The sequence below is a fragment of the Xenopus laevis genome, chromosome 7S (genome assembly GCF_017654675.1).
Source record: "Xenopus laevis strain J_2021 chromosome 7S, Xenopus_laevis_v10.1, whole genome shotgun sequence".
Taxonomy (NCBI): domain Eukaryota; kingdom Metazoa; phylum Chordata; class Amphibia; order Anura; family Pipidae; genus Xenopus; species Xenopus laevis.
The window spans coordinates 41,450,988-41,462,631 of record NC_054384.1 but is presented as its reverse complement, the minus strand read 5'-3'; the positions used below and the strand labels follow the sequence as shown (position 1 = coordinate 41,462,631).

The 11,644-nt window shown below is 37.5% G+C and overlaps 1 long non-coding RNA gene across 1 annotated transcript in view; it reads left to right on the top strand.

Moving 5' to 3' along the window:
• The first annotated feature begins 5,807 nt into the window (after positions 1–5,807).
• LOC121396315 overlaps positions 5,808–11,644 on the top strand; it is a 28,729-nt gene continuing 22,892 nt past the window's right edge. Inside the window, exon 1 of the long non-coding RNA XR_005962977.1 lies at positions 5,808–6,366. This is a non-coding gene — a long non-coding RNA (uncharacterized LOC121396315). The remainder of the gene's footprint in view (positions 6,367–11,644) is intronic.

Here is an 11,644-nt window from a genome sequence, read left to right as displayed (position 1 = left end):
GATATTTAGACAGAATGTGAACAAGCTCACACAGCTAGGCGGCAGTTGTTTGAAGAACACACTGGGCAAACAATGCCTGCAAGGTCAACGTATACACTACAGCAGTGGATACGGAATATATTATTGCTGCTTGGAAAACGTCACTCAGGTGGTGTTTCTGGAGACGGTATTATTATTGATATTTAGACAGAATGTGAACAAGCTCACACAGCTAGGCGGCAGTTGTTTGAAGAACACACTGGGCAAACAATGCCTGCAAGGTCAACGTATACACTACAGCAGTGGATACGGAATATATTATTGCTGCTTGGAAAACGTCACTCAGGTGGTGTTTCTGGAGACGGTATTATTATTGATATTTAGACAGAATGTGAACAAGCTCACACAGCTAGGCGGCAGTTGTTTGAAGAACACACTGGGCAAACAATGCCTGCAAGGTCAACGTATACACTACAGCAGTGGATACGGAATATATTATTGCTGCTTGGAAAACGTCACTCAGGTGGTGTTTCTGGAGACGGTATTATTATTGATATTTAGACAGAATGTGAAAAAGCTCACACAGCTAGGCGGCAGTTGTTTGAAGAACACACTGGGCAAACAATGCCTGCAAGGTCAACGTATACACTACAGCAGTGGATACGGAATATATTATTGCTGCTTGGAAAACGTCACTCAGGTGGTGTTTCTGGAGACGGTATTATTATTGATATTTAGACAGAATGTGAACAAGCTCACACAGCTAGGCGGCAGTTGTTTGAAGAACACACTGGGCAAACAATGCCTGCAAGGTCAACGTATACACTACAGCAGTGGATACGGAATATATTATTGCTGCTTGGAAAACGTCACTCAGGTGGTGTTTCTGGAGACGGTATTATTATTGATATTTAGACAGAATGTGAAAAAGCTCACACAGCTAGGCGGCAGTTGTTTGAAGAACACACTGGGCAAACAATGCCTGCAAGGTCAACGTATACACTACAGCAGTGGATACGGAATATATTATTGCTGCTTGGAAAACGTCACTCAGGTGGTGTTTCTGGAGACGGTATTATTATTGATATTTAGACAGAATGTGAACAAGCTCACACAGCTAGGTGGCAGTTGTTTGAAGAACACACTGGGCAAACAATGCCTGCAAGTGCACTACTATTGGTGCACTACTATGAAGAACAGCAAACAGCACTGGACACGTTAAAGAACAGTAAGATAAGTAAAATAAAAAAATATATATGTATATTAAAAAAAAAAATTACTCTGGTTGGTGCTGAACTACTAGGAGCAGCACACCAGTCCCACTCCCCAACACAGCTAGACTAATAGCACTGGGCTCTTATAGTAGCAAAGTAAAAAAACAAAAAAGAAAATAAAAGCAGTCCTTACAAGGACTATTGGGTTACAGGCAGCAGTCAGCAGATGAGAGATCAGCAGCAGGACAGCTGCCCACAGCAGCTACATACAGAGCACTGTAGTAGAAGGTAGATTACTAGCCAGCAAAGCTACCTAACCTAAAATGTCCCTCAAATCCCTGCAGAGTTCTGTCCCTACAATACAGAGCAGTATCAAGTAGATTACTAGCCAGCAAAGTTACTATCAACTGTCCCTCAAATCACTCAACAGCTCTCTCCCTACACTAGGTCTTCCAAGCACACACAGGCAGAATGAAAAAACGCTGCAGGGCTTCAGTTTATATATGGAAGGGGAGTGGTCCAGGGGGTGTGGGGGTGGTCCAGGAGGGAGAGCTTCCTGATTGGCTGCCATGTATCTGCTGGTCTGGGGTGAGAGGTCAAAAATAAGTGCCAGCTAAGGCGAACCCAAATTGGCGAACGTCGCGCGACGTTCGCGAACATTCGGCGGACGCGAACAGTCGATGTTCGCGCGAATTAGTTCGCGGGCGAACAGTCCGCGACATCCCTAAAGATTAATTGTCAAGATGGCATTGAGATTATTGTCTTTAAAACCGTCTTGACCCTTTCTAGGGCAACATTTAATAAAAGAATTGAAAACTTTTACTCTGTCTCAGTCACTGGTTCATTTCAGAACTTTTTAATAATCCACTTAACATCTTGATCTTATTTAACATTTTCCAAGATCATTAGACCTAATAATACAGTATGTGCTTTGTTGGTATTCCTAGCTCTTTGATGACTTGATAAATCTTTCCCTTATAATACAGGCATAGAATCCTTTATCAGGAGACCCGATATCCAGAAAGCTCCGAATTACTGAATGGCTGTCTCCCATAGACTCCATTTTATCCAAATAATCCAAATTTTTAAAAATCATTTCATTTTTCTCTGTAATAATAAAACAGTAGCTTGTACTTGATCCAAACTAAGATATCATTAATGCTTATTGGAAGCAAAACCAGCCTATTGGGGTTATTTAATGTTTAAATGAATTTCTAGTATATTTAAGGCATGAAGACCCAAATTCTGGAAAGATCTGTTATTCAGAAAACCCCAGGTCCAGAGCATTCGGGATAACAGGTCCAATACCTGTACTATCATAAACTTGTTTAAAGTTCAACACTAGGGCCTATGGGTCATAGCACTCTTGGCAATCCCCCAGTTGCCCCTCCCACTCAACAATTTTGCTCCTCTTGGCCCTACTACCCAAAATTCCACTGCACCCTAGGCATGTGCCTCTTTTGCCTACCTCTAATTACAGCCCTGTTAAAGTCAGTGAAATGTTAAGGTACATTAATTATATATTAAACTACTCTCCTACAATTTTTTTACGAATACAAAAACACAAAAAATATAGATTAAATGTCTTGGTCCTTGTACCCCTTTACTTCAAATTTCTGCTTTTGAAAATTGTCATATTTAACAGATTTAATATATTATGAATATATTTCCCATTTCAAATTCTCTCATATCTATAAAACATTCTGTTAGATCTCATAATACAATGTTATTTGCACTGTGAAGTGTTTAATATTTCTTGATCTTGTCCTGGAAAATTATGATTTTCTTTGTTCATATTTAACCACAGGCTGGTTACAGGTAAAACATAACTGATTAAACATTTGAGGGCTCTTTTTCTGGGACCATCGGGCATGAGGCCTTATGCTCAGCACACTGGGAGCAGGTATGCCTGTCTAAAGACACATCACCTTATTTTACTCCATAAGTGCTTGCTTATAAACCTACAAAATTAAGAACAATAAAGAGGCACTGGGGAACACATACAGTATGTACCTATGTGTCACATCGTATGTGGCCCAACTTGCATTCACATGTGCACTAGTTTCTACCTGCAAATTGACTGTTTTGTGAATGTGATATGGACCTTTTATTGTAAGCATCACAGGGCCATGGCCCTGCTGTCTTAAACAATATATTATATATTTAAAAAGGGCAGTTATATAAAAAAAAAACTACCCTGTTTTTACTTTATTGAAAATTTTCTAAACCCTGTTAAATTTGCAAAATAGTGCAATTTTTCCATGCTAAATGGATTGGCATTTATGAGCATTTTTTCTTGTGCTTAAAAATAGTTTTTTTGGGGGGAAGGAGAAATAAAATGCATGGAAAAAATCTAGTGTGTATTCACTAAACTTTTTGCCATTTTGGATTATGCGAATTTCACAGCAAATTTAAATTGGGTGAAAAAATATGCTCATCCCTAATTCACATTTTTCTGTTATTTTAGTTGGTTCTGTCAATACTATCCTTATACTTTTGGCTATTTTTAGGGACCCAACTGCCACTAATATGACTGACTTATCTTGAATTGTTGCCAGAATAAATACATTTATCATATTCATTTATAAGGTACAAGGAGGCCAATTAATCATGCAAAGAAGCTGTAAGGCAAGCTACAAATGATATGAAAAAGGATATTGCAGCAAGCAGTAAAAAGAATCCAAAATTATTTTTTAAATATGTTAATAGTAAAAAAATGAAGCAGGAAGGGGTGGGACCTTTAGTTTCAGAGGGGGGCAGCTGGTTGATGAAAACAAAATAAAAGTGCAGATTTTGAATTCATATTTTTCGTCTGTCTACACAAATGAGGAACCAGTTATTGAAGGTTTCCTTCTTAATAGTCCCAATTCTAGCAATACAACTAATGATGCATGTTTCACACATGAGGAAATTCAAAAGTGACTAGAACATGTTAAGATAAACAAAGGTCTGGGGCCAGCTGGTATTCATTCCAGGGAGATTAGCTCTGTGATTGCCAAACCTCTTTACTTAATTTTTCAGGATTCATTGAGGTCTGGCAGAGAGACTGGCGAATTGCTAATGCGGTGCCTCTATTCAATAAAGGATCCTGTTCTCAGCCTCAAAATTATAGGAAAGTTAGTCTGACGTCAGTAGTAGGAAAGCTTTTTGAAGGGTTATTAAAGGATAAGATACTGAACTTTATAGCAAATCATAATACTATGAGTGTATGCCAACATGCCAGACTAACTTAATTTCTTTTTATGAGAAGGTAAGCAGGGACCTCGATTCTGGGATGGCAGTGGATGTGATTTACTTAAACTTTGCTAAGGCATTTGATACAGTGCCACAAAAAAGGTTACTGGTTAAATTAAGGAATGTTGCCCTGGAACATAGCATTTGTACCTGGATAGAAAACTGGCTAAAAGTTAGACTACACATAAGACCAATGTTGTTAGTGGAGAACCGCAGGGCTCTGTACTAAGTCCCTTGCTTTTCAACTTGTTTATTAATGACCTCTATTTTTGCAGATGATACTAAATTGTGCAGTACTATAGGTTCCATGCAGGATGCTGCCACTTTGCAGAGTGATTTGGAAAACTGGGCAGCAAACTAGAAAATGTGATTTAATGTTGATAAATGCAAGGTTATGCACTTTGGCAAAAATAGTATAAATGCAAAATATACACTAAATGGGAGTGTGTTGGGAGTTTCCTTAAATGAGAAGGATCTAGGGTTTTTTTGTAGATAACAAGTTGTCTAATTCTGGGCAGTGTTATTCTGTGGCTACTAAAGCAAATAAAGTTCTGTCTTGCATAAAAAAGGGCATTAACTCAAGGGATGAAAACATAATTATGCCTCTTTATAGGTCCCTGGTAAGGCCTCATCTGAAGTATGTAGAAAAAAGCCAGCAGCACACCGAATCTAGTTGTAGTTGTGTTCAAAGATGAAAATTTATTTAGCCCATATGCAAAAAGGCAAAGTTTCGAGCCTGCAAGGCCCTTTATCAAGCCCTGTGTTACACCATACAATGCTCTTTTAAAGTGAGGAAGGGGGTGTGACTACATTCCCTGCCCCCTCTCCAGTGACATCACCAACATTTTTATACACATAAGTTGTTTAAACACCAACCCTTATCCAGTCCTTAATCAGGTAGTGAAGAAAAAGTGGTCAGTCCAATAAAAGTGTCCAAAAACAAAAAAGCAAAAAAGCAAACTGGATAATTAAAAGTATCCAAAAATTAGAGTCCGTTTGTATCCAAAATCGTAAACATAATTGATTGAATAAAATTATCCAAGAAAAATAAAGTCCGTTTGTATCCAAAAATTGTAACACAATTTGAATAATATTTTGATACTTTAGTAACATCACTGTGATCTAACATACCTGAGACGCCAATGAGACTCACTCTGCATATCGCACTCAGCACTTTTCTGAGACACCTTATGATATGCAAGATGTGTTGTCAGCACTCAGGGTGTTCTATGTAGATCCTTAATAGCCTAAGACAAGAGAAAACAAGAGTGTTTGGTAAAAATTCAAAGACATCAAAACAGCCGAGAGTGAGTCTCATTGGCGTCTCAGGTATGTTAGATCACAGTGATGTTACTAAAGTATCAAAATATTATTCAAATTGTGTTACAATTTTTGGATACAAACGGACTTTATTTTTCTTGGATACTTTTATTCATTCAATTATGTTACGATTTTGGATACTTTTACTTATCCAGTTTGCTTTTTTGTTTTTGGACACTTTTATTGGACTGACCACTTTTTCTTCACTACCTGATTAAGGACTGGATAAGGGTTGGTGTTTAAACAACTTATGTGTATAAAAATGTTGGTGATGTCACTGGAGAGGGGGCAGGGCATGTAGTCACACCCCCTTCCTCACTTTAAAAGAGCATTGTATGGTGTAACACAGGGCTTGATAGTTACATAGTTAAATTTTCATCTTTGAACACAACTACAACTAGATTCAGTGTGCTGCTGGCTTTTTTCTGGATATTGATTTGACCCAGTGACAGGAGTCGGTCTCACAGTACAGCACCTGACACTACAAAAGTGTGATTTGGGGAGGTGAGCGCTCCACATAATTGAGCCTCATCTGAAGTATGAAGTGCAGTTTTGGACTCCAGTCCTTAAGAGCGATATAAATGAGCTGGAGAGAGTGCAGAGACGTGCAACTAAATTGGTAAGAGGTGTGGAAGACTTAAATTATGAGGGTAGACTGTCAAGGTTGGGGTTGTTTTCTCTAGAAAAAAGGCGCTTGCGAGGGGACATGATTACACTTTACAAATACTTTAGAGGACATTATAGACAAATAGCAGGGGACCTATTTACCCATAAAGAGGATCACCATAACAGTGGCCACCCCTTCAGACTAGAAGAAAAGAACTTTCATCTGAAGCAACGTAGGGGGTTCTTCACAGTCAGGACAGTGAGGTTGTGGAATACACTGCCGGGTGATGTTGTGATGGCTGATTCAGTTAATGCCTTTAAGAATGGCTTGGATGATTTTTTGGACAGAATATCAAAGGCTATTGTGATACTAAACTCTATAGTTAGTATAGGTATGGCTATATATAATTTGTGTGAAAGTAGGGAGGGGTGTGTGTATGGATGCTGGGTTTTCATTTGGAGGGGTTGGACTTGATGGACTCTGTCTTTTTTGAACCCGATTTAACTATGTAACTATGTAACTATATTAAAATATTTAATGGCCAGGAGCTCATTGATTTTTAGATCTTGATTCAACGGTCCACTATGAAATCATCAATTAAGACCGAGAGGCCTATTTACTAAACCTTGATTTTTTCTCACTATATTCATTTATATATTTTCCCTCAAAATTTAAAGGATCAGTAACATCACATTTTTTTATTAAAAAATTTGTTAGTGTAGACGAAAAAAGAACACAAAGACAATTGCTAAGACTTTATTAAGAAATAACTTACCAAAACTCCGCTTGCGCTCCTCTTCAGAAAATGCGGCACGGCGATGATCCATTATGCATTGCTCGATTTCTCCTCCCTGGCTATCTCCTATAAGGAAAGCATGGAGGAGAAATCGAGTGCCGCACAATGGATCGCCGGATCACCTTTTCTGAAGAGAACTGCAAGCAGAGTTTCTGTAAGTTATTTCTTAAAGGACAATGAAAGGTTAAAAATCATTCTGGCTGAAAACAAAGGTATTCTGTTTAAGCACCTACTGTGCAGAGCGTATCCCATGTCTCTGGCTTCAGTCAGATGTAATCACACGCTTGTATAATCCTAGGCAAAGAGTTGGGTGACGTAGCCAAAATCTTCTATTGTTCCCACCCCACTGCCTCTGGCACTGAAGAGTCGTATTACAGCTTTTTATGTTCTTCTGTGCAGCTTGTAATTTGATTCTCTCTCTTTACTCCTTGCCTGAAGCGATCCTATATTCATTTGCATGCGCATCATCCTGACATCAGTGAGCCCGCCCCAGCCAGTAGGAATCTCATTGTTATGACTGAACTCGACTCCTTCGTGTCCCTTACTGAGCTGCGAGCGGGATCCTAGTAAGCAGAGTACACAGGGGGGACTGTAGTCAGGAATTTAGTGATAAGAGTAAACAGAGGGACTGCATACAGGATCATAGTGAGTGTGTACTGGGTGTTTATTACACTCTCCTGGGGTAGGGGTAGGAAATTTTTGGCGCATGTGCATTAATGACCACTGGCAGAAGGCAAGAGCATGTCCTTTACTAAGATGGCGGCGGTGTTCTACTAATGGGCTTGCTAAATTACAACATTTATATTTTCCTAAGAAAACGTTATTGAGAGAAAAAAACATAGCGACCACAGAGTACAGTATAAGGACTACTGAAGGGGACAGAGTATACGTTTTGCCTTTCCTTCTCCTTTAATAAAGACTTAGCAATTTAAAAGTTTAATATCTTTTTTTTGTTTTTTTTTGTTCTACACTAACACATTTTTTAATAAAAAGAATTGATGTTGCTGGATGTCCTTTAAGTTTTTCCCTTTAAAAACTCGACCAGAAAAATTTGAGGTGTAATAAATAGGCTCCTGAGTGTGCCACAGGCTGGGATTTCAGAGAATGCTTGGGGGGCCTAAATAAGGGGATACTTCAATATATGTTAACCATATAAGTATTATCATGATCCAGCAGATGAATGATCACAAATGATGCTGACAATGAGATCTTAAATCCCTTTATTTTCTAAATAATTGCTGTTTTGTCAAACGTTATCATATAGCTGGTATATACTTGGGATGTACTGATGGAATTTTCGGCACCCTTTAAAGAGCAGAAGGGAACACATGTTTACACACATTTTGTAAGGACTGACCACAGGTGTGTGGTTGGCAGGTAGGAGCCTATGTGCTGTATAACGAGGGTAATGCAGGAATGGAGCATGGTAATAGGCAGATGACATGTTATAAATGAAGAGGATTTATTATTGAAAATAAAGAACAATGTAGCAGGTTAAAAATAAACAAAAAGTACTTTTACCAAGCCTGGGGTCAGAGGCAGGCGGAAAGTAATCAGAGTCCATTAAACAGGCCGAGTTCTGGACAGGGAGCAAGCAATAGAAATCTGGTAGGCAGGCCGAGGTCAGGGGCAGGTTCCAGACAAAGGTTAAACCAGGGAACAGGCTGACGTCAGTACCAGGAGATCAGTCGAAAACAGGCAGGGCTCAGGAACAAGGACAAAGACTTAGATCAGGAACCAGGAATTGACAAGGAATAAAACAGGAATCAGGCAGGGAACAAGCATATACATAATTAACATATGCATACACATAAAGGTTATTAATATTATATAACAAATTTCTTGTTGTTCAAGGGAGAAAGCCCAAACATAACAGAAACCAATAATAACAGGAAACTTCCCATTCTTTATTCAGTCCATCAAAAACATCAACAGGTTTTTTTTTTAAATGAGTTACAACTTTGTGGTATATTTACCAATATTACTTTAGCACATTATACAGTAGTCCACTGCTCATATAATATGTTCTGTATTCAGAAAATTTGTCATATAACTATACACTATACAAAGCAAATTTGTCTGTATAATTACTTTAGAATAAAAAAAAGATACTAGGGAAAAAACAGACTTAAACCTTTTTAAGAAACCTTGAGTAATGATCCTTGAGCTTAATCTAATGAACCACCTTCACCATTTAGGGTACTGGCAGACAAGATCTTACTCGCCAGCCTTAATGTAAGTCATCTGAAGTTTCCACCATCAACCAGCAAAGAAAGATTTATCAGAAAATTTAAAAGGTATCAAGCAGGGGCGTAACTATAGAGGAAGCAGACCCTGCGGCTGCAGGGGGCCCAGGAGGTATAGGGGCCCCAGGAGGCCCTAATTCATATACAGTTTAGATAAATATTGGTAAAACAAGTCAACCGCTAAACATTTTAAGGGCCTGAAAAATAATTTGCTGTGGGGCCCAGTAATATCTAGTTACACCACTGGTGTCAAGTTTGCTAGTTTGCTACAGGTCTAATTGAATATAGCAACCAATCCACAAGAAGCATTTACTGGTCACCTGTTGAAAAGAAGACATTTTAGTTTGCACCAGAGACAAAGTTATTTTTGAATAAAAGGTATGACACCTTTAAGTAGGCATTAAGAATGTGCCATGTTACAGCTTTAATTACATAGCCCCCATCATTACTTTAATAATTATACTATAAACAATTAATAATAAAGTATTTTATATAAATTAATATAATAAATATAAAGGCAAAACAGGTTGTGGTAATAGGGAATAAAAAGTTTGGAAAGGTAGATACAGTAATATGTTACGATATATGGTATTGCTATACCATAGCTAATTAAGGGACATGACTGGGCAGTAAACATGAGTCTATTCTTTCGTTCTAAGAGACAAGGAAAATGTAAAAAAATTATAGGAAGAAGTCGTGGAAATTAGTGATAAGGGTGACACCATATATTTTTAGGAGTCACCATTAAACCCGGGTATTATGAAAGAGGTTGTGGTCAAATGATGCCCTCCACTGGATGTTGGTGTTGATGTTAACACCCAATCCCAGCACTTTATTTCTCAATATTTAGGGTCCAAAAGACAGTTTAAAAATAAAATATAAAACAAAAACAAAAGATGAAGAGAATTAGACTTTGAAGAAAACAACAGCTTGAAGGACACATTCTGTGATCAGAATAAAGTATATAGTGTATAATGTGTATATGAAGTAAATACTTTCTTTAATACACTTTTGACATTATTATTCTTGTCCCTTTATATCCTATGTAAAGAGATTCCATTAAATGCAGAGATTATCGACGCTGGAAAAATATGACATTTCATTAACCAATAATGAAAATAGTTTTAGCCTCCTCTATCATATATAGTGATTATCCAGTACACTATGTCATTAAAAATCTTTAATATTTGTCTATAGTCATACATAATATAGCATTTCCTTTTATAGAGGAGACACCACTAACATTTTAGAAGAGAAATTGAAAAATTTAAGCACCTTCCCGTGACAAGCATTTTCTGTCATTTGAAGAAACCAAATGTGCACAAACGTCAGCTACAACATGTCAAAATGTATAGTATAGTCTCATTATCTTAAACTTTTCAGGTTGTGAAAGAAGCTTACATTTCATACAGTTTTTTTACAACCAGCTGTTCAATTTCAGTATTATTACATCAGTGCATTGGTTTTGTTGGGATACTTGGTTACCGTAGTACTAAAACATGTATTTTAAGATTTTTTTAGGATGGAAATACTCTTGGGAGATGGTCAGATTTCATATTACTAAATGATTGCATAGCTCAATACATCATTTGCCACAGGCAGTGCCATATCCAGTTCTATGATTGATATATTCCCTTGCTGAGAGGTGCCTAACTTTATCTCTGAATACAATTTTACTCAGATTTTCTATTAGGTTTTAATATAATTATGCATTTAAAGACATGCAGTAGACAGAGTGAAAATGTTTACTTCTGCATGAAAACAATTTTAATGTGTAAATTAATGTTCTCTTTACTTAGGAAAAAGTTATTTTCACCTTTCATGTTTATATGAAAAAAACCCTGGTAGTTATGTATATGCAATACATTTAGATATATTCTCAAGAGACACTGCTCCACAAGACAAACTAATATTAATTACCATTTATGTACATAGGTGCACTAACAATGAATCTTTCACATGATATGCTCATTACCATTTAAACACTGCTGCTTGGAGATACTGTTGCTGATTTAGCAGGGAAATATATCCATTCTTCACATGAGATAATTCAGTTTGTTTTATGTAAAGAAGGTGTGTTGGAATTATGTAAAAAGGTGCATAACCTCTACTATGCCTTCCACATATTAAAATAAAATTGTATACTGTAAATCTCTCTCTCTCTCTCTCTCTCTCTCTCTCTCTCTCTGACTCATACAAACCATTACCCAGCCACCCTTAGGCTTACTGTGTCATGGAACCCATTGTT